The sequence below is a fragment of the Periplaneta americana genome, chromosome 6, assembly GCF_040183065.1.
Source record: "Periplaneta americana isolate PAMFEO1 chromosome 6, P.americana_PAMFEO1_priV1, whole genome shotgun sequence".
NCBI classification, from domain to species: Eukaryota; Metazoa; Arthropoda; class Insecta; order Blattodea; family Blattidae; genus Periplaneta; species Periplaneta americana.
In genome coordinates this window covers 32,897,010-32,924,467 of record NC_091122.1, presented here as the reverse complement: position 1 = coordinate 32,924,467, position 27,458 = coordinate 32,897,010, and the positions used below count along the sequence as shown (strand labels likewise).

Genomic DNA, 27,458 nt, shown 5'->3' with positions numbered 1-27,458 from the left:
CCTTCAGTGTAATATTAACATATTAGTTTAAGTGTATAGAGTCACAATCGGGTAGATACATTTGCTTAATGATTAATTGGGAATCGATTTTAATTATTCACAATTAAAATAATTTTAATGTGATTAAGAGCAGAGGATATAGTTATTCAACACTGGATTCACTGTTTTTCTCATACTGCTGCATTTATCGCATGAACACGTTCTCCAATTAGTGTTCCTACCTAGCGGAAGACAGTGGAATCCTAGCAACAAGAGTTCCCTGCCTAAAGCCATCACATTCCTAAGTTAGAAGAAGGCTAGTTATTAAATCGTCTTCACCTGTGGAGTACCGATCAGCGCGTCTGGCCGCGAAACCAGGTGGCCCGGGTTCGAATCCCGATCGGGGCAAGTTACCTGGTTGAGGTTTTTTCCGGGGTTTTTCCTCAACCCAATACGAGCAAATGCTGGGTAACTTTCGGTGCTGGACCCCGGACTCATTTCACCTGTATTATCAGCTTCATTTCATTCAGACCTAGATGTTGATACAGCGTCGTAAAATAACCCAATAAAATAAAAATAAAAAAAAACAATTAATAGGCTATAGGCGTGAACGTAACATTACCTCATAGCACTATTATTAACACATATTTCTTGTAAAAGTTATTAATTTCAGAAAATATATTCAATTTTAATTTTCGTGTTGAAGAGATAATAGAAACTTAATACTGCAACTTTGTAACATGCAGTTACAGAGTAATACCAACATTCGTCATTTAGTAGGGAATTTACGGATGTACGATTATCTTTCCTGAAGGTTTTATCAGCTCATTTTGAAAAAGTCAATCAAAAATTTAAAAAAAAAATGAGTATAGTAATATGTTTCCAAATTAGCAAAATAGGTAATAGGTGCATGTACCTACCCCGTCAACTTCCAGGCATACCGTACTACCGTTTATTTAACCTGGACCCTCCCCATCCAAATCCACAGGCGAGGTAGTGTCCCACAGCGGGACGTACTGAACTCCGCAGACAACAGAAATTCACGTTTACTTGTTAAAGAAGATTGTCACAAAGTCGCCCCAAACTATGGGATAAAGTTGTGACAAATAATTATAATTGTGTGTTCTGTGTAAGATTAAAGTGACTACTTGTTTTATATATGAAAACAGGACCTGTTAAACCTTAAATAAATGGAGCAAAGAGGATTTTAAACCAAACAGTGTATCATATGCCTAGAAAGCATTAAAAATTATCACAAAGTCGCCGAGTTTTACGGTATTTGCGTTGCACTTTCAACGGTATGACTACGTAAATTGTTCAAGATCAATTGCATAGACTAATAAAATATAGACCTACCTGAATCCTTGAGTCTGTTCTTTTTCAGCTCTTAAAAGACCCAACGATGCTAGTAATTTTGGTTAAAACAAAAACTGTTCGAAGGCGAGACCTTCGTCTGTTTCCTTCTTTTTTGCTGTGGCAGATTTAGCTGAATTCTGTCGCGTGCCCGCAATAATTCACCACTCACACATATTAAAAGGTAACTTCCTCTGCACTAACAGTATGGAAGGTCACATCGCAACTCTGTCACCAACTCAAATCAGAGTGCCTGTAATTATTCAATAATGACTGCGTGCCTACAAGCGTCCGGTTAACATACATTGCTTTACGACCGAACACAATTAAAGCGAACCCCCAGTCAATCGCATCCAGCGTCCATCGCCAATGCAATTGCAATTCTTTATATAACGTTTGTTTTTAACTATTCAGAGTTTACGTGATGAAAGCGTGGTGATAATGAAGCATTGTTAACATGAAATTGTCAGAAGTACTCTAAAAAAAATTAGGTTAGGTTAGGTCACGGTGGCTACGGGTGGCTTAGGACGACCCTTTGCACGTCGGCCATACCGCTGTTCTTCAGTTGGTTCCCAAACAAAATATCAACAACGTGAGTAGGTTCCAAGGCTGTGTGGCAAGGGGATGTTTATCGATCATGTAGCAGAGTGGTGACAGTGTTCAAATATCAACAACGGGAATGAGGTAGTTGTTATTGCCTATGACACCACCTATAATCGATCAGACCCGTAGCTCCATCTGCGTAAAAATATAAATACCGATCATAAGTTTCAGTGATTAGCAGAGTAGTGGCAGTGGAAGTACAGGACAGCATGGATTTCACTACTATGTTCAGTGAAAAGGGGAAGAAACTCTTAGTGGCCAACGATCACAAGTTCGGTTTTCAGAAAACATTATCTGGTGGTGTGAAAAGAAGACGTAAGTGTTTCGTGAAACTTTCTGATTCAGATATTATAATGAAATGCAACGTTGAACATAATAACGACACTTGTGATACTTCAACTTTAAATAAAATTATTATGAAGTTACTCGACGCAGCGTGTCCGCCAAGCACAAAACATTTTTACCGTACCAACTACCGTAGACAGTAGTTGACAGCCCTAAATCTGTATAAAGTAAGAAGGGAAATTTTTTTCTGGCTTGGTCTAGTGTGGGAACCAATTGTAGTACACAGAAGAAATCAACCTGGAACCAATTCGAGTATAGATCTGGGACGAACTGAGAACCAATTCACAGATTTGGGAACCAATTCCAGTACGCCCCACTTCGGGGTGAATGAGGATGAGGGTGTACCAGCCAACCGGCCGCATGTGACCCCTCATCCGCTCACGCAAATCGGGCGTCGGAAACTGCACACCAAAATTTTCTACCTCGATTTTGGTCACATAGGAACTGCACACCAACATTTTCTACCTGGATTACGGCCATATGGAGACTGCACACCAAAATATTTTCTACCTGATTTGCCAATACTATAGATAGTTTTAATTTACCAAACTGTTTTAATTTTGTTCGAAATGGAGCGTCTGTTTACATCTGAAAGTGAACGGGGTAATTTAGTACTGGTACATGACGACTGTAAATTTTATAAAGCCAAGGAATTGAAAAATTATGAAGTAATGTGGAGGTGTTGTGTTAAGGTGAGCGTTCACTACATCGTATCGCACTCCTCGTACGAATCGCACGCAACGGATATTTTAAGTGTAGTGCGTTCACTGTAACGGCTCTACCTCATCGTCTCATCGGATTCCCCTATCAGCTGTTTAAAATATGACGTCGTACGATATTGACATTACTGAAAGCAAAGGAGTTGAGGTTAGGTCTATTAATTACGTCTGTTAGCGAATAAGAATTTTTATTGCTTCATGAGTCTTAATTGAAGAGGAAGAAACGAAAGAAATATTGGTTACATAATATATTTGCAAGAAACGACTTGATTACTGTAATGGGAACGCCTCAAATTATATAATTCTTCGCAATTTTCTACACTTGAAATAAGTTTTCCGTCTGCCATTTTGGCGCGACACTGAACATGGCACAACATAATAGTAACAGTTGACCAATTAAAATTGATTTATTAAAGAAGGCCATGATCGCACGCATCGGAAAAGTTGCCCATCCGATAAACGTGGACGGATTTGCCGAGAGGCGATGCGTCCGATACGATATAGTGAACGCGGTTACATAACAATTACAGCAAAGATAGTCTTTTTCCGATCCGTGCGATTCGTCCGATGCGTGCGACACGATGTAGTGAACGCTTACCTTAAGAAAATGCAATGCGAAAATTTATAGCTTGCTGAACAATGTGGAAGTTATTAGTGAACGCGGTGGGCATAACATGTGGTGGATATTAGTAGATTAAATCGCCAAATAATTAATGCAGCTAAGAAAAGAAAAGCCATCGATGTTGTTAATAGTAAGTCATCAAAAATATTTCATGCTGTTTGTCAAATCTTGCCTACAGAAAACGTAAAAGTGCGTTACATATCTCGAATAAAAGATAACATACAAATCGTGGAAGAAACTTCAACTTATTCTACCTAAATCGCAACCCGAACTTCATTACTCAACGAAGCGAAGCTTTCGTTCTTTTCAATGACAAGAAGTCTGGGATTTCTTCGCTATGGAACTGGCTGAGGTAAAACCGATAGGTACTAGACTTGAGAAATTTGCAGATTGTTTAGCTTACTAGAAACGTACATCTCCGAAGATGCAATTTTCTCTCCTACTGTATGGGCAGCCCTGACTGCATCGACCTCTCGCACAACAAATGGCTGTGAATCATTCCACAAGCATTTTAATTTCAGTTTTTACAGCAGTAATCTTTCATTGTATAAATTCGTGAATCAACTTTTAGACATACTGTACAAACTGAGATTTATATTATTAACCTGGAAAGCACTGAAGGAAGTAACCGAAGTTTCAATGTAAAGTCAGCCAAATGCAAAAGAAACATATTTTGTAAATTGTGCAGTTTCCGGGTAAGATTAGGAAAACCCTCGTGAATCAGTGTGCAATATCCAGGTAGGATTAGTGGGTCCCTCGAAAAGCGGTGTGCAGTTTCCGGATCAAAGTGTGCAGTTTCCACCTACCCACGCAAATAATAATGATCAAGGGAGCTATAATAGGAGTAACATTATACAGTAGCAATTAGAAATATCAGAAGCATCAGGCTATAAGTCAGCTTAAAATGATCTATTTGTAAGGCAGGCAGCATACTGCATCGGACATTCTGTCTCGGAGAGGGCGGTTTTGTCTCAGACCGTTCGACGTGACTGTGATTACACACATTCTTATGAGGCTGCAGCATACTGCATCGGACATTCTGTCTCGGACAGGACTGTTTTGTCTCAGACCGTTCGACGGTGACTGTGATTACACACATTCTTATGAGGTTGCAGCATACTGCATCGGACATTCTGTCTCAGACAGGATGGTTTTGTCTCGGACCGTTCGATGTGACAGTGATTACCAGGGAACGGATTTATATGGACTAAAAATATATGAAATATGTAAATATATATGTAGTTATTTTTACCAAAATATGGAATTAAATATGGATTTTTACCAAAATATGGAATTAAATATGGACTTAAAATTATAAAAAAATGACTATGTACGTTAAATATTGGTACATTTTAATCAAACTAAACAAAAAATATAATGGACGTACCTTATCTTCCAATGTAGTTTCAACAAAACACAATTTTTATTGTCTGTTACCATAACAATAGGTTACAAACATTTCTTTCAAGTGCTGAAAAGTGAATCTTCTTCTATTGTCTCTGAGGATAGATTTATACTGACTAAAAGAGCGTTCGACGTCACAAGAAGTAACTGGTACATAATTCAATTTCACAATGTCTGCTGGGGATAAGTCCAAGTTAATCTTCACTGTTGATTCACCACTCATCACAGCAACAACCTTTTGTAGTTCTTCATATCCAGGGTTTTTTGAAAGTACAGTGTCCACCTTAGCTCTTACTGCATCTGCAACTTTACCTCTACCACGATTCAGTTGTTCCACAGTACTATTTATAATTTCAAAACTTTCAGATAGTGAAAGGTGCCTATTTTGGAGACTTTTGAGCGTTTTTATGATGCATGAAAATGTATGCTGAATGTGAGCTAAGTCATTCTTCACACTTATGTCACAGGTAACTGTTTTCGCAGTATCAATTGAGACTGCATCTTCAGAGTCCAATGCAAGGAGAACATTGTTAATAGAGTCTATATGTTCGGCATAATATTCAACTGCTTCTAGCCATGTACCCCATCTAGTTAAAATTGGCTTTGGTGGCAATGGAATTTCAGGGTACATTTCTTTCAACACGTTAACTCTACTGGGAGCTTTGAGAAATACTTTTTTCACTGATGAAATCAACAAATCTACTTTAGGGAAATTGTCTCTGACCACTTCTGCCACACGATGAAATGCATGCGCCACACAAGTAAAATGAGTCAATTTAGGATATACAACAGATAATGCTTGTCCAGCTTTGACCATATAAGGGGCAGCATCGCTAATAAAGAATAACACATTATCGTACATAATACCCTTTGGCCACAGGATACCCATAGCTTCGTTGAACAGTTTAACTATAGTTTTGTTATTGCACTTTTCTAGAACATCACAATGTAAAAGAATTCGTTCAGAATATTGTTCACTTAACAAACCGATAACTACATTACCAACAAGTCTACCTTCTTTGTCGGGAGTCTCATCAATGGAAACCCAAATTGAACTATCTTTAATTTCATCTCTTATCTTCTGTATTGTCTCATCGTAGATGGATGGAGCATACGTCTTCCTAAGTGTTGACTCATCCGGGATTGTATGTTGAGTATATTTTTCAAGGAATTCCCTGAAGACCTTATTCTTTAGTTTGTAGAGAGGAATATCAGCAGAGATGAGAGAACGGCACAGGTCGATGTTAAACTCAGATCTTACATTCGATGCTGTTGGTTGTGTTAAAAACAATTGTCTCTGCTTGGAATTTAGTTGTTTGTTGGCCTGATGTTTACTAGTTGTAATGTGTTGTTGCACCAGGAACTTTTGTGTAGATGATACTGCACACTGACACAAATTACAAAATAATATTTTATTGTCAGTTGATAAACCATCTTCTTTAAATTCTGAAATGTAACTTGTTAGTTTTGATTTTAAATTGACTGAATGACGTACTTTTGGCATATTTACCGTCTTTATAGTATGATTTACAAAACTGAACCTATGTGTACTCTGACTGGCATTTAACTGTTGAGCTGCACAACTGAAGTCTGTTAAAAATTTTAAATTAAATTAATACAGTTTTGTAACTTACTTTCCCATTGTTGATAGGACTGCTAATTTTCAAATAACTCTGATGTTAAAGGGATTACTGAACATGTGTTTAAATCTCTATTGTTGAAATGTATTTTTAAAAGTTAATGGAATTTTGTTTTGTTTTATTGTTAAACCTAATATAATATGGACTGTTTTATATGAAATATGGAAAATATATGGAAATTAACGAAAATATGTACTAAACTCTAAAATATGGAAAAATATGGAAAATAAAAGTAGGATTTTTCAACCCTACACATTGTGAAACATAAAGATAATGCAAAATATAAATTATATTAGCTTTATAAGTAAATATGTATTTACATATAAATCCTTTCCCTGGTGATTACACACATTCTTATGAGGCTGCAGCATACTGCATCGGACATTCTGTCTCGGACAGGACGGTTTTGTCTCAGACCGTTCGACGTGACTGTGATTACACACATTCTTATGAGGCTGCAGCATACTGCATCGGACAGGACTGTTTTGTCTCGGCCGTTGGATGTGACGGTGACCGATTACACGCACTGTATGAGACTGCAGCATACTGCTACGATCGGGAATTATGACCTTTAGGGAAGTAGAAAAATAAATAAAGACCTACGATTACATTACAAATAGAGGCGAATTGTCCGTGAGATCAGTGAATGGTGCATGACAAAAGAAGTTTGGGATGTACATGTTCTAAATCTGTCAGAAAAGAAAGCAATTCTTATCCTGGGTGTAATTTCATTGTGTGCAGCACTCGTGTTTTGACGTCCACGCAGTAACTGTACATGTCTGCAAATATGTCGCTATTCCTGATGGCTTATCTAAGATCTCATGTCCCTCCTGCACAGCAGCCAAGATTCTATTAGTTGACCCACTTAAGGAGTAATTCTTCACTTGCTCCACATGCGTGTTATAGTAACACAGATTATTTTTTAAATAAACGTAGTACTCGACTTTATATTAACAGTTTCCACTGCAATTTATGAAATGTAATCTATACTAATAATAAATCTGTAGCCAAACTTTTTCTGGTAATTTTCGATTTTCCAAAAATAATTGGTGTTAACATGTAAAATTAATCATCCTGAAACCGAAAATCGCTTTTTTGAAATTTTTGTTTGTATGTATGTCTGTCTGTCTGTCTGGATTTTTTGTTACCTTTTCACGCGATAATGACTGAACCGATTTATATGAAAATTGGAATATAAATTAAGTTCGTTGTAACTTAGATTTTAGGTTATGTGGCATTCAAAATACTTTATTTAAAAGGGGGGTTATAAGGAGGCCTGAAGTAAATAAATCGAAATATCTCGCTTGTTATTGATTTTCATGAAAAATATTACATAACAAAAGTTTCTTCAAACATAATTTCCGATAAGTTTTATTCTATACAATATTTTGATAGGACTGATATTTAATGAGATAAATGAGTTTTAAAATTACAATAATAACGCCATCTAAGGCGCTGTACTGAAATAAAAACAAATGACTTCGTCTATAAGGGGCCTTGGACAACAACAATCGAAAGCTATTAAACATAGTCTAAGAGAATGTTTCTGTGTTTGTATGAAGTAATATCGGAAGCTAATTAATTGTTTAATTATTATTTCACCATTGGGAAGTGTAGTTTCTCTAGATGGACATAATTCTACAGTAACTTCTGAAACATATAGCAAGTAATATAAAGTATACACATTAAAACTAAAATAATGATATGTCAATCTTCATTAAACTATGGTTGCATGTAATATCAATTAAAAAACGTGTTAAAAGAATTGTCATTGCACCAAATGATTGCTCTCTGGACCAAAATGACCGCATTTTAATTATTTAAATACAATTTAAATTAAGTAACATATTAAACGATTTATCCTTCTATCAAACACGAATGTTCCCTAGATCAAACGTCCTATTTTAATTATGTAATTACTTTATATTTATTTTTAATAGGTGCAGCGGAGCGCACGGGTACGGCTAGTGTTTAATTAAAATAGGACTTCTTTCAATATAGGCCTATGTACGTAGAAGTATAAGATGAACAAACAGGTCTACTAAGATGTAATTATGATGATGATGATGACGACGATGACGGACATACCACAGTCTAGTATATACAGTCACGAAGCTTGAGTTTATGAGGGTACCAGGAACAATAGACTGTGCAGGTACTATTTCGCATTGTCTGTAATCAGGCGATAGTAGCGATCCTAGTGGTTAGCAACTATCTATGGAAGCATATTTACTACATATTGAGCTTCGTGACTATATATACTCGTAGTAGACTGTGGGCATACCTTAATAATTAGCTACAAAGACGAGGCAAACGGCTTTAATATTGGCCGAAATTTATGGTTGTGTGTCCAAGACCCTTTAAACGGTAGGTATGTAGTTCATCGTTGTCAGTGTCATGTCCACCAGTGGATTTGATGGAAACCTGCCATTGTTTTAGACCGATTGCATCAGAATCGCCTACGATCAGACGAGTTCAAATTTCTGCTTAAAAAGGAACTGTTAATGAGCTCATGTTGAAATTCTCCTCAAACTGCACGCACAGATCTCCACAGCAGATATAGAAAAACCTCCCATACTAACTCAGAGATCCCACCAGCGTACATCCCTTACTTTCTTTCTTTCTTTCTTTCTTTCTTTCTTTCTTTCTTTCTTTCTTTCTTTCTTTCTTTCTTTCTGTCTTTCTTTCTTTCTTTCTTTCTCTCTGTCTTTCTTCCTTTCTTTCCTTCTTTCTTTCTTTCCAATTCTATCTTGTTTTACTTCAGCATTTATTTGCTGTCTTTGGATTTCTTCCTTTGCTTTCGTTCTCAATTTCTATCGCGTTCTTTCTTTCTTTCTTTCTTTCTTTCTTTCTTTCCAATTCTATCTTGTTTTACTTCAGCATTTCTTTGCTGTCTTCGGATTTCTTCCTTTGCTTTCGTTCTCAATTTCTGTCGCTTTCTTTCTTTCTTTCTTGCTTTCTTTCTTTCTTCTTGCTTTCTTTCTGTATTTAATTCTTCCTCCTCTCTTTCTTACTTATTTTGTCTTATTTTTATATCAGATTTGCTTTGCTTTCTTTGGATTATTTTTCTTTGCTTTCGTTCTCAATTTCAATCGCTTCCTTTCTTTCTTTTTTTCTTTCTTTCTTTTCTCTTGCTTTCTTTATTCAGTTCTTTCTCGTCTCTTTCTTCCTTACTTACTTATGTTTGTCTTTTCTTATTTCAGTTTTTCTTTGTTTCTTTGCTTTCGTTCTTTTCTCTTTCGTTCTCAATTTCTGTCGCTTTCTTTCTTTTCTCTTGCTTTCTCTCTTCAGGCATTCAAGTCTTTCTCGTCTGTTTGTTTCTTTCTTTTTTCTATCTTTGTCTTGTTTTTTTTCAGCTTTTCTTCTCTTTCTTTGGATTTATGTTTTTTCTTTCGTTTCTTTCTCTCTCTTTCTTTCTTAGCTTCTGTTTCTTTCTTCCCTTCTTTTTCTTTTTTTTCCTCCAACTTTCTTTCTTCATTCAATTCTTTCTCTTCTTTGTCTTTCTTTCCTTTTTTGATTTCTTCCTTTTTTTCTCTTGATTTCGATGTTTTCTTTTTGTTTTTTTTTGTTTGTTTGTTTGTTTGTTTCTTTCTTTTTTCTCTTGCTTAATTTCTTTCCTTCCTCTCTTTGCCTTACTCTTTCTTTCCTTTCTTTAGACTTTTCTTTATTTCCTATTTCTTTCTTTGTTTCGCCTTATTCCTGTAGCTTTCTTTCCTTCTCGTTAGCATTTTCTCTCTTTTCCTGTTGCTTTCCTTCCCCTCTTTATTTTTTTAGTTTCCTTCTTTTATTTTGCATCCTCCTTTTCTTCATTTCCTTTATTTACTTCTCCCTTTCTTAAATTATTTTCGTTCATTCTTATTTAACGATTGTGGGATTTCGTTCTCTTCAGATTAGCTTCGTGAAAAAGATTACGACTCTTTTCTTTAGGTCTGTTCACAATAAATTCGCATTAAAAGCCTTCAGTTAAGCTTACATTAAGCAGAGCAACTGTTATAACGTCGTTAAGCTGTTGAACAAAGACGTACAGGATATCCACTTAATGTAGATCAGTTTAAATTACAAAGTAATAATTCGCTACATAACATATTTATCATTGATTTGAATAGAATAAAGACGATGTTAACTCATTTAAACGAGTTAGTAAAAGTTACGCGTAAAGGAGTTTAGAGATTCTCTTAACACATTCCAGAGGTGGATTATCTGAAATAAGTGAAACTTAATTTCGTTATTTTGAAACTATAGGGACAGATGACCCTTCCAGTATCTAAATAGCACTTCATGCGGGTCAAAGTTCCGCCGCTGCCTTGGCCGTACTGTACGCAGCGGCGGCACGGCCAGATGACGGTCGCATAGCAACAATTTCATCATGCACAGCAATGTGTGAACCCCCCCTCAGGAGGGACAGGACGTCTCAACCATCCCTGTTGACTCTCAATGCCTCTCGGGCGTTGAACCACGCGAGGGGTTGACTTACTGATGTGAGTCCTGACCACTCCATCTGTTTGCAGAAGCGATATCGAAGTGACTCACAGTCAAGCTACGTTAAGTATTCTGTCCTTAGGAGATAATATCGACAAGAACAAACCCCATGAATATATTTTCGAAACAAACAAAACTACGGCCCGGTTGCAGAAACACAAATCAAATCAAATCAGTCCCTGATCGCCAATCAGTTGATGTCTGATTTATTTGATTGTTCATTATTGCGTTACACAAACGTGAATCTCCAATCAACTTGTCTCGATTTACTAATTGCTGATCTGAGAAAGAAATGCATTTGACAACAGCGCTATTTAGCAACCACAGCCAATTTGATGCTCTTTAAAAGTCGCGAAATGGTGACTAGGAAAACAAGTGAATGCTTTGCTGTTTTGTTGTAGAAACGAAAGAGGCGGATTCTATTTCTATATAGACTACAATAATTATAGTGAAAGAAATGAAGCAAACAAAAACACGGGGATTTGTTAGGGGAGTCGACAAGAAATAGGAACATGCATAGCCTCCATAGCCCAAAAGAATTCCATTTCCCATCTCTCTGTTTACAAATTGAGCTCTTTACTAGTCATTAAAAATATTGTGCTGTCATGTGTAGAACCCTGCGAACGTGCTACAGCATTCCAGAATTTCAATGATAGTGTACATTCACAGAAAAGAAACCTTTTCTATTTCGATAAAGTTCGACATCATTTCCACCAGGAGATTGGATGGGGATGTGAGCAGTCTATACAACCCATTACTCTAGGAAATTCTGGCATTGTTGAAAATTCTCTTTGGATTTCAAGTCGTTCCCTGTCTGAGGTTGGGGGATTTATGATATCCTGCAATAACAAAGCAATTGCATACGTAATATTCCTAACTACTCGGCAAATAGTTTATTTTTGAATCCAACAAGATCACCCAAGACCGCCTGAAAAATTCCAACAGCATAAAATCTCAGCGTTATTAGAATTTGGTTCATAGGAGAAAGATTTGTCTGTCTGCATATATTTGTTTCAATTTTTGGAAGTAACAAAAAACATGAACCCTTACTTAACCTCAATCTTTGCTCATATTCTCTGTCATACATAAAAACAATTCTTTGGTCGGCGAGAAAAGGCACATAAGTAAAAAAAGTCGATTTTTCTGTTGTACCTAATCACGTAAGTCTAATATTTTTTCTAATTTTTGAAATAATAAATTTTCTTGTATTTTAAATTGAAAAGGGTCTTACTTTAACATACATGCATTTCTTAGCATACTTATATTCAGTTAGAGCAAGTTAAAAAGAAAGTCTCTCCTGAAAAAATATTTTTCTACTTCTATGCCTTTTCCCGCCGACCAAAGAATTCGTGTCAATCACGGAAATGCCTTCTTCTTAACAATAGCCTATTTCTCCATTTCAAATTTCTTCATCAGAAGAATCCATTATGTCGAAAACAATATTATTACGCTTTAAATATTTATTATATAAATTACAGTAACTACACTATAAACAGTACAACATAAATACTTGATCAATGATCAGCCACTTAACCAGCAAAAATCTGTTGATCAAATCTGATGGAAGACCGATCTCCGATCAAATACTGATTGTTCTTTCTGCAACAGAAATATAACTGATGGCCAATCAAACCCTCCTTGATCGCCAATCATATTTGATCGGTGTTTTTGCAACCGAGCCTACTTCCAACAGGGTAAATTTTCAATGCTGTGCCCACAATTTTTGCAGATCGAACTTATTAAAATTGACTTTGTTCTTCTTTTATTTCTGATTTCTTTTCCTCTCTTTTTAGGACTTGTTGGAGTCAACTGTCCGAATGCAGGTTTCACCAATAAGGCACCATTTACGAAGAAACTAAGCCAGGAGATAATAAGGTAGGGTGACCAATTTCTTTCCTCTTATTGTTAGAGGTATTTAATAAATGGTGACATTTTGAAAGTACTAAATTAGTCCAGTGTTAAAAAATAAGGAAACCAGATGAAATTTAAATTATAAAATAAATGAAGTCAGTGACCGATAAGAAGCAAAATTGTCATAAATAACTAAATTATCGAACAGGTAAATCAGTTGAAATTTTTAGGTAATACTGTTTGATCTGAAACTGAATTTGATATTCATTCATTCATAGTGTTCTGTCCAAGGACAGGTCTTTTACTGAAAACCCAGCATTCTCAAATCTTTCCTACCCTTCTGCCTTCCTCTTTGTCTTCTCATATGATCAATGTATCTTACTGTCGTCTATCATCTGATATCTTCTTCTGCTCCGAACTCTTCTCCCATTACCATTCCTTCCAGTGCATCCTTCAGTAGGCAGTTTCTTCTCAGCCAGTGACCCAACCATTTTCTTTTCCTCTTCCTGATCCGTTTCAGCATCATTCTTTCTCCATTCTTTCCAACACATCTTCATTTCTTATTCTGTCTACTTCACACGTTCCATTCTTCTCCATAGAATTTGATATTAATCATAAATAGGCTTCTTCATAATTAAGCTATTTATAAGCTCTAATGACGTTGCTTCATTAGAAGTATATGTGACGTCACAGCACAGGTATAGTTGTGTTAGGATACAAAATAGTTATGTACACTCTATCTTTCGCTATAATAAGTCAAAGCGGAACGCAGTCATAGCGAGTAGTCTTATCGATCACTGCTCTTACTAGTCGTATTACTTAAATAACTACATCTTTGTGGCTTATTGAAGGTTCATTGCAGAGGTAAAATGCTTAGGTAAGACGCTCAAGCGTGTAATATTGCAAGACATAGTTGAGGATATTTGAACTAATATTTTCACTGTCAATATAGACAACATTACATATAAATTGTGTAAAATAAACCTAAAAGTGACAAAAAAAACAGTGCACTGAAAGACAATGCAATTATATCAAAAGGCACGAAAGTGTGTTGAACGTAGTCCAAAAGAATCAGTACCATCAAAATCTTAAAATTATTAGGATATTAACTCGAAGTTTAACATGAATTTGTGTAGCCTACCATGATGTTCAGTGCCAACATCCCAATTAATAAATTAAATAATCTACATTTCAGGGGATTTCTAGAAAAAATACATAGAAAATTAGTGGGTTTTCAGTGATGAGCGACATATGCAATATCCTAATGAAACATGAAAAATATTAGACAATAGGAATATCTTGTACTAAATCATGCACCAATAACGTCATTTGTTATTGAAATAATTTCTTGTAATATAAAATCATTTCTAGTGGCATCCGCATATGTTCAAGTTACATAACTTACGAATGCACGTTATTATTCACTGCAAAGATCAAGACAAAAATGAACATCACGGCTCAAGCATATGTTTACTAGTATAGCTTCAGAATGTCGGCAGTTGACTGTACTCCACGAACACGCAGCGACGACCTGTTTGTTTATATCTTATCTTTTGCATCACCTGTGTTCGGCGTACTATATACCCAATGTGTCTTTACCTTCAGTCTTTAGGTAGCTGGAATACGAAGCCTAATCATAAATTAAGCAATTTCATAAAAGGTATCGGTGACACCAGAGATCGAAGCTGGGTCTACAGTATTATAACTCCAGCGCTAAAGCCACTGAACTGCCAAGGCTGTTAGGCCTAATAACTTAATTCTGTGGATCTCCACAACCCATGTATAACCAGTCCAACCGATTTTGCTCGTTGTCGAACTTCAACCCGAGAGAAAAAGGAACGCGAAAATGATTTGTGGTTACGAAGTGGCTATTAAATAAATCTTTATTCAGGATCAAAGCAACTTTTTATAAGGAATGAAACCGTATGAAATGCGGCCTAGTTTTCTTGTATCCATGCTATTACGTGGACAGTAGACGGCAGTTCTTAGAGCACGGCAACAAACGAGCATTTCATGTGTCTGTGGGATGGAAATTGGGGCGCAGTGGAAAGGTGATCTCACTATTCGAATGTAATTTCTGTACCATTTTATTATGATTTGTTAAGCCCTGGAGGCGAAATCCGTTGACATAGATCATGACTGTTTATTAAAATGCATGACTTTAATTGCTGTGCGAATTAGAGAACTAACATCAACAGAGGAGCACGACAAGGCTGTGGATTGTCACCATTTGTTTAATATATTCACAGAGACTCTCACAAAAGAATGGAAGGGAAGAGTAGGTTCAGCATGGCATTCAGCTGTCCTCAGAAAGAATTACTCTGCCAAGTTCTGTATTCTGCTCATCATATTATTCTGATAATAAAAGTGAAGGTGAATTACAAATTTCAAGGAATGAGCTAACCAAAGATTCTAAAAACACTGGGAATGAAGACAGATAGATCTATGGGATTCGACGATAAAGACATTAGATTATTAATCTGCATAGGCCCTAAATATCTTTTATTGATATAAACTGAAAAAAATTAATGAGAGATAAAAGGTGAAATATATTGTTTCAAATTAAGTGATTGAGATTTGTAATCAGATTCAGTGCATTGAAACTGAACAGGGTCATGAAAGTACAAGGTCTCTAAGTAAATTCTGGTAAAATAATGCTACGAATGTTTGCAAATTGTGCTTAAATCACGATGTGTACTTAGTCACATATTGCATTGTTGGTTTCCTTAATATCTCTCATTAAATATTTACATAAAATGAATGTATTTTGTATTGGAAATTTAAAAGCATGTTGCGTTGAAATAGAATTTTATAATTAAGATTTTTTGTATTTAATCACTTCGGGAATTTGATAGAATTCGGCTTAAATGAAAGATGTAGAAAGAAAATACAGTTATCGAGATTAAACACACTTTCTTGGCATACAATTTTCACGTACCGAAACAATTTAGTTCCTTACGTTAATCAGTTACTTTTCTTTGTGATCCGCAGTGAGCCTCACATTTACAGAGATGCACCTTCGGCTCTCGTACTTCAGGAACCAATCTTTTTCTTGAATACAGTACAGTATAATTAACCATTTTAGACATATAAATAAATTTAATGTCGGTTGTAGGTGTAAAAAGTAGCCTGCGCATTCATATGATGGTGATGAAATGTCGCCCTGTATTAATTTATCATTCTAATAATGTACAGCAAGATGTCTTAAAAGAAGCGGAGTTCGAACTGGAGTTGAGTTTGGAGTTGACGGAACATGAGTCTCGGAAGTCATTGGAGTAAGAATTTTCGGAATTAAGAGTCGCAGTCGTAGGAATGGCAAGTAGACGGATTCCAAGTCGTCGGAATCGGAAGTGTGAGTAGTCGGAGTCGTCGAAATCGGAAGTGTGAGTAGTCCGAGTCGTCAGAATCGGAAGTGTGAGTAGTCGGAGGCGTCGAAATCGGAAGTGTGAGTAGTCGGAGTCGTCAGAATCGGAAGTGTGAGTAGTCGGAGTAGTCGGAATCAGAAGTGTGAGTAGTCGAAGTCGGAAATGTGAGTAGTCGGAGTCGTCAGAATCGGAAGTGTGAGTAGTCGGAGTAGTCGAAATCGGAAGTGTGAGTAGTCGAAGTCGGAAATGTGAGTAGTCGGAGTCGTCGGAATCAGAAGTGTGATTAGTCGGAGTCGTCAGAATCGGAAGTGTGAGTAGTCGAAGTCGTCGGAAATGTGAGTAGTCGGAGTAGTCGGAATCGGAAGTGTGAATAGTCAGAGTCGTCGGAATCGGAAGTGTGAGTAGTCAGAGTAGTCGGAATCGGAAGTGTGAGTAGTCGGAGTCGTCGGAACCGGAAGTGTGTGTAGTCGGAGTAGTCGGAATCGGAAGTGTGTGTAGTCGGAGTAGTCGGAATCGGAAGTGTGAGTAGTCGGAGTAGTCGGAATCGGAAGTGTGAGTAGTCGGAGTCGTCGGAACCGGAAGTGTGAGTAGTCGGAGTCGTCAGAATCGGAAGTGTGAGTAGTCGAAGTCGTCGGAAATGTGAGTAGTCGGAGTAGTCGGAATCGGAAGTGTGAATAGTCGGAGTCGTCGGAACCGGAAGTGTGAGTAGTCGAAGTCGGAAATGTGAGTAGTCGGAGTCGTCAGAATCGGAAGTGTGAGTAGTCGGAGTAGTCGAAATCGGAAGTGTGAGTAGTCGAAGTCGGAAATGTGAGTAGTCGGAGTCGTCGGAATCAGAAGTGTGATTAGTCGGAGTCGTCAGAATCGGAAGTGTGAGTAGTCGAAGTCGTCGGAACCGGACGTGTGAGTAGTCGGAGTAGTCGGAATCGGAAGTGTGAATAGTCAGAGTCGTCGGAATCGGAAGTGTGAGTAGTCAGAGTAGTCGGAATCGGAAGTGTGAGTAGTCGGAGTCGTCGGAACCGGAAGTGTGTGTAGTCGGAGTAGTCGGAATCGGAAGTGTGTGTAGTCGGAGTAGTCGGAATCGGAAGTGTGAGTAGTCGGAGTAGTCGGAATCGGAAGTGTGAGTAGTCGGAGTCGTCGGAACCGGAAGTGTGAGTAGTCGAAGTCGTCGGAATCGGAAGTGTGAGTAGTCGGAGTCGTCGGAACCGGAAGTGTGAGTAGTCGGAATCGGAAGTGTGAGTAGTCGGAGTCGTCGGAATCGGAAGTGTGAGTAGTCGGAGTAGTCGGAACCGGAAGTGTGAGTAGTCGGAATCGGAAGTGTAAGTAGTCGAAGTCGTCGGAACCGGAAGTGTGAGTAGTCGAAGTCGTCGGAACCGGAAGTGTGAGTAGTCGAAGTCGTCGAAACCGGAAGTGTGAGTAGTCGGAGTCGTCGGAACCGGAAGTGTGAGTAGTCGGAGTCGTCGGAATCGGAAGTGTGAATATTCGGAGTAGTCTGAATCGGAAGTGTGAGTAGTCGAAGTCGGAAATGTGAGTAGTCGGAGTTGTCGGAATCGGAAGTGTGAGTAGTCGAAGTCGGAAATGTGAGTAGTCGGAGTCGTCAGAATCGGAAGTGTGAGTAGTCGGAGTAGTCGGATTCGGAAGTGTGAGTAGTCGAAGTCGGAAATGTGAGTAGTCGGAGTCGTCGGAATCGGAAGTGTGATTAGTCGGAGTCGTCAGAATCGGAAGTGTGAGTAGTCGAAGTCGTCGGAACCGGACGTGTGAGTATTCGGAGTAGTCGGAATCGGAAGTGTGAGTAGTCGAAGTCGTCGGAACCGGAAGTGTGAGTAGTCGGAGTAGTCGGAATCGGAAGTGTGAATAGTCGGAGTCGTCGGAACCGGAAGTGTGAGTAGTCGGAGTAGTCGGAATCGGAAGTGTGAGTAGTCGGAATCGGAAGTGTGAGTAGTCGAAGTCGTCGGAACCGGAAGTGTGAGTAGTCGGAGTAGTCGGAATCGGAAGTGTGAGTAGTCGGAGTAGTCGGAATCGGAAGTGTGAGTAGCCGGAGTCGTCGAAAACAGAAGTAGATGGAGTCTTTGAATCGAGGAATAGGCGGAGTCGTTGTCGTAGGAATTGTACGAGTAGACGGTGTCGGAAATTGTGAAAGTCGTACGAGTAAGAGTTGAAAGTTGTACGAATGGAATGAGTCGGAGGTTGTGGGAGTTATGCGACTAGGAGAGGTTGGAAGCTCTGAGACTAGTGCGAGTAGACGTAGTTGGTGTTGTGGGCACTGTGCGAGTAGATAGAATCGGAGTTGTGGGAGTCGGGCGAGTAGATTGAGTCGTATGAGTAAAATGGGTTAGAGCTATGGGAATGGTGCAAATGAACGAAATATGGTTTGTCGGGATCGTGCGACTAGACGGAGTCGGAGTTGTAGAAGTCGTGCGAATAGATGGAGTCGGAGCTATGAAGTCGTGCGAATAGACCGAATCTGAGTTGTGGAAGTCGTGTGACTGGAGAGTCTGAGTTACTTGATTAGTGCGAGTAGACGGAGTCGGAGTTTTCCGAATTGTGGAATTCGTCAGTGTCAGAGGTCTTATGTACCGACTCCACTGTCTTCCAAATATGCATACCCTGCATGGGATTGGAACCCACGATCGTGGCATTCATAAAAAAAATAAAAGCACAGCTCCTTGGCATTACATAGGACTATACTACTACCGGAAAAATAAGTCCTCAAAGGCATACATGTCTGCCTGCTTACTTATTATTATTGTTCATACGTGAAGACCTTGGTCAGAGGAAAATCCACTGCGCTCTTGACACACTGCAAATTGCGAGAAACTACGCCGCGCCCAGCCCAGGCGATGAGATGCTGAAGACCACACTATTTGGGAAAGTTCTACACACGCGGCCTCTGTGACCTACATGGAGTGAAAACAAATTACAGTGCTCTCCGCGTCATCTGGATGATGTGCAGCAGGTTACAGAGACAGCTGTCAGCTGCTTGATCAAGTGGAGATGTCCGCAAGTTAACACTGCCAAGGATACTCGTATGGGGTAATGAGGCGGACCACTCACTTCTTCAATGGAAGTCACAAGTCATATCAATTTATTACTCTCTGAATTGTAAGATTATAGTCTTTATATAGTTATAATTAAAGTATTTAAATAATGTAATCTTAAAATTGATTTGAGGGAGGTGGGTTATGATGGTAGAGAATGGATTAATCTTGTTCAGGATAGGGACCAATGGCGGGCTTATGTGAGGGCGGCAATGAATCCCCGGGTTCCTTAAAATCCAGTAAGTAAGTAAGTAGTAAAGAATGTAATGACGTTTAGTATTTCCCACTGTTCTTCAGCAGTTGAAATATCTCGGGTTCGATTCCTGGTAAGTTCCGTGACATAAGGATTAAGTTTGTGTTCATTTCTTTTGCCTGTCCTGTACTGTCATGCTGACTACATGACTGGAGGTCCCGCGTATAATGTTACAAATTCTGAGAAGTGTGAGGATAGAACTGCCAAAAGATCCCAGATCTTTGAAATGGATGGTGATAATTACATATAGTTTTCGTAATTTTTTCACATGTTTTTCACATGTTTCTATTTAAGGTTTTAACATGCGCTTACAGAATAAAAAAGAGAAGATAAGTAAGAAGAACGAAGAAGGAGAACACGTACAAAGAGGGGAAGAGTAATAATAATAATAATAATAATAATAATAATAATAATGATAATAATAATAATAAAGAGAAAAGAAAATTTTGGACTACAGACATAAATGAAGACAACACGTATTACGAATGGACGAAAATAGGATCCCGATAATGGCAATGGACTACAAACCACCAGGATCGACCTTGCAAAAGATGGAGTGATCTTTCTGAAGCCGGAATAGGCAATGGAAATGCCTATACGTGAAGTAAAGCTGATGATGATGATGATTTATTTATTTATTTGGTTATTTAACGACGCTCTATCAGCTACGAGGTTTTTAGCGTCGATGGAATTGGTAATAATGATATGATATTTGGCGAGATGAGGCCGAGGATTCGCCATAGTTTACCTGACATTTGCCTTACGATTGGGGAAAACCTCGGGAAAAACCCAACCAGGTAATCAGCCCAAGCGGGAATCGAACCTGCTCCCGAGAGCAACTCCACCGGTGGCTATGATGATGATGATGATGATGATGATGATGACGACAGAGAAAAAATAGGAGATAACAAAGGTTGGGAGGAAGTGGAAGATGGTTATTAGGAGATGAAAGAAAGGTATGAGTAACTGAAGAAAATTTATGAGATGGGGAAATTTATGACGGGATGGAGAAAGATTATGAAGAGCTGAAGAAAGGTTCTAAACATGTGAAGAAAGGTTCTGAAGAGATGAAGAAAAGGTTCGGAAGAGGTGAAGAAAGATTCTGAAGAGGTGAAAAAAGGTTATGAAGAGGCGAAGGAAAATTATGAAGAGATAAAGAAAAATTATTGAAGAAGCGAAGGAAGTTGGAGACGCGTAGAAAGAACGTTGAAGACGCGAAGAAAGATTCTTGAAGACGCGAAGAAAGATTCTTGAAGAGGTCCACCCTGTGGAATAACGGTTAGTGCTTCTGGCCGCGAAACCAGGTGGCCCGGGTTCGATTCCCCGGTGTTGGGGCAAGTTACCTGGTTGAGGTTTTTTCCGGGGTTTTCCTTCAACCCAATATGAGCAAATGCTGGGTAACTTTCGGTGTTGGACCCCGGACTCATTTCACCGGCATTATCACTTTCATCTCATTCAGACGCTAAATAACCTAAGATGTTGATAAAGAAGAGACTAAGAAAGATTCTTGAAGAGGCGAAGAAATATTCTTAAAGAGGCGAAAAATTTCATGAAGAGGCAGAAAATAAATAAAAATAAAATAAATGAGGAATGAAAGTTTACGAGAAAGTGGGAGAAGATTATGGAAGGGCACGATTTTGAGAAGTTGGCAGGTTATGAGATGAGAAATATGGGAAGAAAATGGATGATGTGCAAAAGAACAAAAAATGAAAGTTAAAAAAAAAGTTGAATAAGATTCGGATATGTTCAACACATTAGTGAGTGAGTTGACAGCGAAATGAGTGTAATGTTTAAAGGTACTTGTGCAGATATGAACATATCATATTCGTGGGTTTTAGTTCGAACTTTGGTTTAAGATACAAATTAGATTTATTTCAAATCTTATTTTAAGTGATCGTGCTTCATTTAATTTAGGATATTCCCTATTATTATTATTATTATTATTATTATTATTATTATTATTATTATTATTATTATTGTTATTATTATTATTAATTATTGTTAGTATTAATTATTAGTATTATTATTAATTGTATTTTTAATTAATAAGTTTATTATTGTCATTATTGAGTGTAATTAGTTACCACTGCCACCTGGTATATACCCATTGCAGTGTGAATACATACATACATACATACATACATACATACATACATACATACATACATACATTATTTTTCCTATTAAAATGTTATAAAGTGGTAGATCTAATATGTGATTACGAGTATATCCCGAGCCAGCTGTTACTCTAGTCAGTTCGTCCTTGCATGATTCTCAAGTGATTCTGACAGCATGGAAGTGACACGAAACCTTATGTTACAGTATTTTTCATATAGGTAATTTCTTTTTAACGGCATGACTGGAAGCAAATTCTTTAACTGCGAATGCAACAAACTACATTTATTCATGTTTTATTGGTAAGCTCGGATTTTGGTATCAAGTCTTTTCAGCTTTCCTCTCACGAGTAATGACAGCCGTTAAGCACACCCCCACAAGAAACAGAAGAACGGCGGCGATGCGTAACGGCAAATGCTCCCGCTCCACACATCACGTCGCGATCCATCTCGGTGTGGAGAGATTCGCAGTCAATTAAAGAGGGGCTCCGACTGGCACGGAGTGAGTGCAGGTGCAGCACTTTCAAAGACGCGGCCACGTGTTGCATTGTTTCTATGTATCCCTATCGACACAGCCTGAAATTTCTGTTACTCTTTTCTCTTTATAGACACCGCATCTGGTTTTTGCAGTACAGTATTTATCTTTATTGGGAGGATTGATTACAGTGGGAGAAGTGAAAGAATTCGTGACATATTTCATAGCATTATACAGAAAATCCCTTGTAACCGGCACCTAAATAACCGCAATACCAAAACAACGGCACTTTCGGCTAGACCAAAAAAAGTTTAAATCTGTCACATTCCCACAGTCTAGGCCGTCAGTTTTGCAACATTAGGAAGTTCGCAAGAACTTTCATTTTCAGTAAATATTCGAACCTAAAATTAGTGTATTATTTAGGTTGTGTGGTGTGTTTTAATAAAGAAAATTCACACAGTTTTTATATTTATTTAGTTACGTTCGGGCCGTCAGTGTTGCCTCATTAGGAAGGTCGCACGAAGTTTCAATTTCAGTAAATATTCTAACCTACGAGTAAAATTAGTGTATAATTTGTGTTGTGTGGCGTGTTTCAATAAAGGAAATTCACACAGTTTTCATGTTTAAGTTATATTCGGGCCGTCAATGTTGCCACATTAGGAACTTTGCACGAACTTTAAATTTCAGTGAATATTCTAACCTAAAATTAGTGTATTATTTGTGTTGTGTGATGTGTTTTAATAAAGAAAATCCACACAGTTTTTATGTTTATTCAGTTATGTTCGGGCCGTCAGTGTTGCCTCATTAGGAAGTTTGCACGAACTTTAAATTTCAGTCAATATTCGAATCTAAAATTAGTGTATTATTTTTGTTGTGTGATGTGTTTTAATAAAGGAAATCCACACAGTTTTTATGTTTATTCAGTTATGTTCGGGCCGTCAGTGTTGCCTCATTAGGAAGTTTGCATGAACTTTCAATTTCAATGAATATTCTAACCTAAAATTAGTGTATTACTTGTGTTGTGTGATGTGTTTTAATAAAGGAAATTCATACAGTTTTTATGTTTATTCAGTTATGTTCGGGCCGTCAGTGTTGCCTCATTAGGAAGTTTGCACGAACTTTAAATTTCAGTCAATATTCGAACCTAAAATTAATGTATTATTTGTGTTGTGTGACGTATTTTAATAAAGAATATCCGCACAGTTTTCACGTTTATTTAGTTATGAACAAATTATAGAGAAATAAGCTTCACATGACTGCAGTTTCAACATTTCGCACCATGAAATACGAACTTTTTTTATACACCGGTATTTATTCAATTATCCGGCAAAATCTCGTATCCGGAACTAGCCTGGTCCCTTTGATGCCGGTTAAGAGGGATTCTACTGTATTTGTTTTCTTACCAAATATATATTATTCAGGAAGGGGGAATCACCCTTGCACGGGAATTTAAATTGCTTTTTAATTATTTTATTGCAGTTTAATTTTGACTTTTATACGACAAATTTAAATTAAAATAACAAAATTAAAGATTAACAAATGCTATGTTTTACTCATAGTATACAGAGTGTTAAAATATTAAATTTTTTGAGAGGTTTTGTCATTCAACAACACAAGAAAACCAACTTTAATAATCATGGGTCCTAAAATAGTATTATTATTATTACTATTATTATTATTATTATTATTATTATTATTATTATTATTATTATTATTATTATTATAAAAGTAAAGAAACTCACGTATTCTAAGAAAAGACTTTCCGACAATTGTTTAAACGAAAGTCTTAAGGTTGGTTCCCAACTGTTAAGTTTGTGATTTTAAAGCTTTTGTAGCTAATTTAGTTGTACCTAAGTCAAATTTTTATACTGTAGTATGTTACCAGAATTAGGACATATATTTACGAAGCACGAAAGAAGCTGTTGGAATAATGCAGAGATTTTTGTATAATTTCAAACGTTTAATGCAGGAGGGGTGTAAAGTAGATAGAAACATCTTTTAGCATGTAATACGAAGGATAAGTGGAAAAAACAGGGAGTGTTACAGAAAGGATTATTGGGAAAATGAAGTTTTAATATCTGTGACATTCATGGTTTTTAATCAGTGCACCAAATGGTTGATGTTACCTTCTACGGACATTTGCACGTTCAAACCCTTTGTGGTGATTGGACAATTCTGCAGTTCCAGTTACCACCAATAGAATAACATTTCTAAAAATTCCCTGTCCTTTTCCTCTTACAGTTGATATGACATTCCGGTCCTCTTGACAGAAAATAATAACTGATGTAGCTCTAAACGTTTTGGAGAACAAAACACCACATGAATCTAAATTCGTGATTATGGTTAAAATGTTATGTTCTATTTAGGCCTAACGACGCTCGCAATTGCCGATGTTATATCAGCGTCGCCGGTGTGCCGGAATTTTGTCCCGCAAGAGTCTTTTACATGCCACTAAATCTACTGACATGATCTGTCACAATTAAGCACACTTAATTGCCATCGACCTGACCCGGCATCGAAGGCCAGCGCTATACCAACTGTGCCAACCAGGCCGACTGATTATATTGATAGTAATATTATTAACATGATGATGATATTATTATTATTATTATTATTATTATTATTATTATTATTATTATTATTATTACATACTAAATACAAATTCTAGATTCTATGCATAAGTATAGTACACGCACCCAGAGAAAGTGATTGAAGTTTCGAGAAGCGATTGCAACAGCGTTGCCAAATCCTGCGACAACTGTCATTGCAAAAATGTTCAGCTCTTTATAGGTTACCATCGTAAATAGAACACTATTGAAATCTTGTATAATGCAGTTCCAATTAAATAAACTGGAATAATAATACTAATAATAAACAATGATACTACTACTGATAATAATAATAATAATAATAATATTAATATTAATAATAATAATAATAATAATAATAATAGCCGTCCTCGGTAGCGCAATTGGTATAGCGCTGGCCTCTTATGCTCGAGGTTGCGGGTTCGTTTCCGGTCGACGTCGATGACATTTAAGTGTGTTTAAATGCGATAGGCTCATGTCAGTAGATTTACTGGCATGTAAAAGAACTTCTGCGGGACAAAAATTCTGGCACACCGGCGACGCTAATATAAACTCTGCAGTTGCGGCGTCGTTAAATAAACCATAATTTAAAAATTCAACAATAGTAATAATAATAATAATAATAATAATAATCTAATAATAATAAATGACAGAACTAAATAATGCTCTTTCTAGGAAAAACATGTAGAATTATACAACCTTCGCTTAGATGACGCACAGAAAGAAAAAAAAAATACCGCTTAAGATTTAAATGTATGAAATCATAAATTTGGTTTAAAAGAAAGATTCACGCCTGAATTAAGAACTTTACTGCAATGGGAAAAAACAGTTTATCTGAGAGTCACTGTCGTCATTTATAGGTATAATTAAAATTTTAATCTCAAACGGAATACGCATGAAAGGCAGGGAGAGTTTTTAAAGTAGAAGCGAACATTGTGAGTTCTATTATGACTATAATGTGAAATGTAAATGAAACAAAAGAATCTTACTTGTGATTTATGGAGGACTTACAACTTGCTTTTCACTTCAGGAGATGGACAATAGCTTAATTGGCACGCTTACACTTAATGCCTGCTTTAACTATGTCACACCTCATCTTTGCAATTCAGAGAGCATGACCGATCTCACAGTGGCGTCTGCGCTTTGTTTTGCGCTGTATTGTAAATCATCTGTCAGTTCAACCTGTGGCCGAGGTAACTGTCATACCTACGCGCGCTCGTTTTTGTTTACAAAGATCATGACTGCTCTCTGTCTTTCAGAAACCGCTGACTTGGCGACTTCAGACAAGGAACAAAAGTGAGAATCACACAGAAAGAAAACAGAATCACAAATAAGGTCACTGTGACACAAAAGAAATCCAAAAATATTTCAGTGATAGTTACATTTATGTATAGTGACGATCACGTAAGAGTAGTTCCTAATTTTACCGTCTCTTCAGTGTTGCCAACTAATACCAGTTATCACCAAAGAGGAAAAAATCATAATGCTACGTACTGAAATAATAATAATAATAATAATAATAATAATAATAATAATAATAATAATAATATAGTAATTAACAATAACAATGTCTTACTTATGTACCACATCTCATCTTTATGTTACGAGATGTTTTCTAAATGGTTCAGTAAATTATGAAATAGTATATTTTCCACTTCTCGCATATTATGTTGGTAATTAGGATTAGTATTATCTAATATTAAAATTTATTTTGTCTACAACATGAAATTCATTTTTTTTTTTACTCAATAGTTTATGATTTACGAGAACTAACCTAAAAATGTAGTTTGATCACGTGAAATGATTAGTACGAACTCCGAAAAGAGAACACCACTTTAAAATGTATAGCTTACTTATAGTACATTATGCAACGAGCCTATAATGGTAGTAATTAAGACGCGAGTATGTTTATGAAACTCGCTTGCGCTCGTTTCATAATTTTCATACGAGCGTCTTAATTACCATTATAGTCAAGTTTCATACGACTTTTTATGCTCGACCATATTTCTAACTTGAAATTATTCATAAGTATTCATGTTATTCTTATCTGACTGAGGAGCGGAACTGACCTTGTGCAATACCTCGTAAATTGTGAGATGTGCGCAGACGCGAAAGTATTGATTTTTTCCAAGAAACAGATGTCGACATTGACCTTGACATTGAAAAACGAGATGAAAAATTGAATTCATTCGAATATTATTTACAATTGAAGCGTCGGCTGGAACAACGTTATAAGTTACATTTGGTAAAATTTACAGGAGCTGCAAAAATGTATACGCGTACAACGTTGTTCTTATGAGGGTAGCAAACTTTTGAGTGGACAAATTTCACGTACTGCATTGATGGACAGTTGCAAGCCAAGAAGTATAGCAATGTAACATGACATACAACATTATTACACGGAAACACGCCGAATGAAAATTTTGTAACTTACAACGTTGTTCCAGCCGACGCTTCAATTAACGCTAATTATTATAGTAACAGAACTGACTTTATTTCAAATATAGGTGATTTCTTGATTTATTGTTGTCTTTCGATTGCATATCCGAGAATAATCGATACTTGCGCTTTCATATTGCTACAATAGCATTTTCTGATTGGTGGAACACCTGAACTTTAGTGAATAGATATAC

At 37.1% G+C, this 27,458-nt stretch overlaps 1 protein-coding gene across 1 annotated transcript in view; it reads right to left on the bottom strand.

The window, feature by feature from the left end:
- LOC138701184 (patched domain-containing protein 3-like) overlaps positions 1-27,458 on the bottom strand; it is a 333,215-nt gene that overhangs the window by 257,830 nt on the left and 47,927 nt on the right. The gene's annotated exons all lie outside the window — the stretch shown is intronic.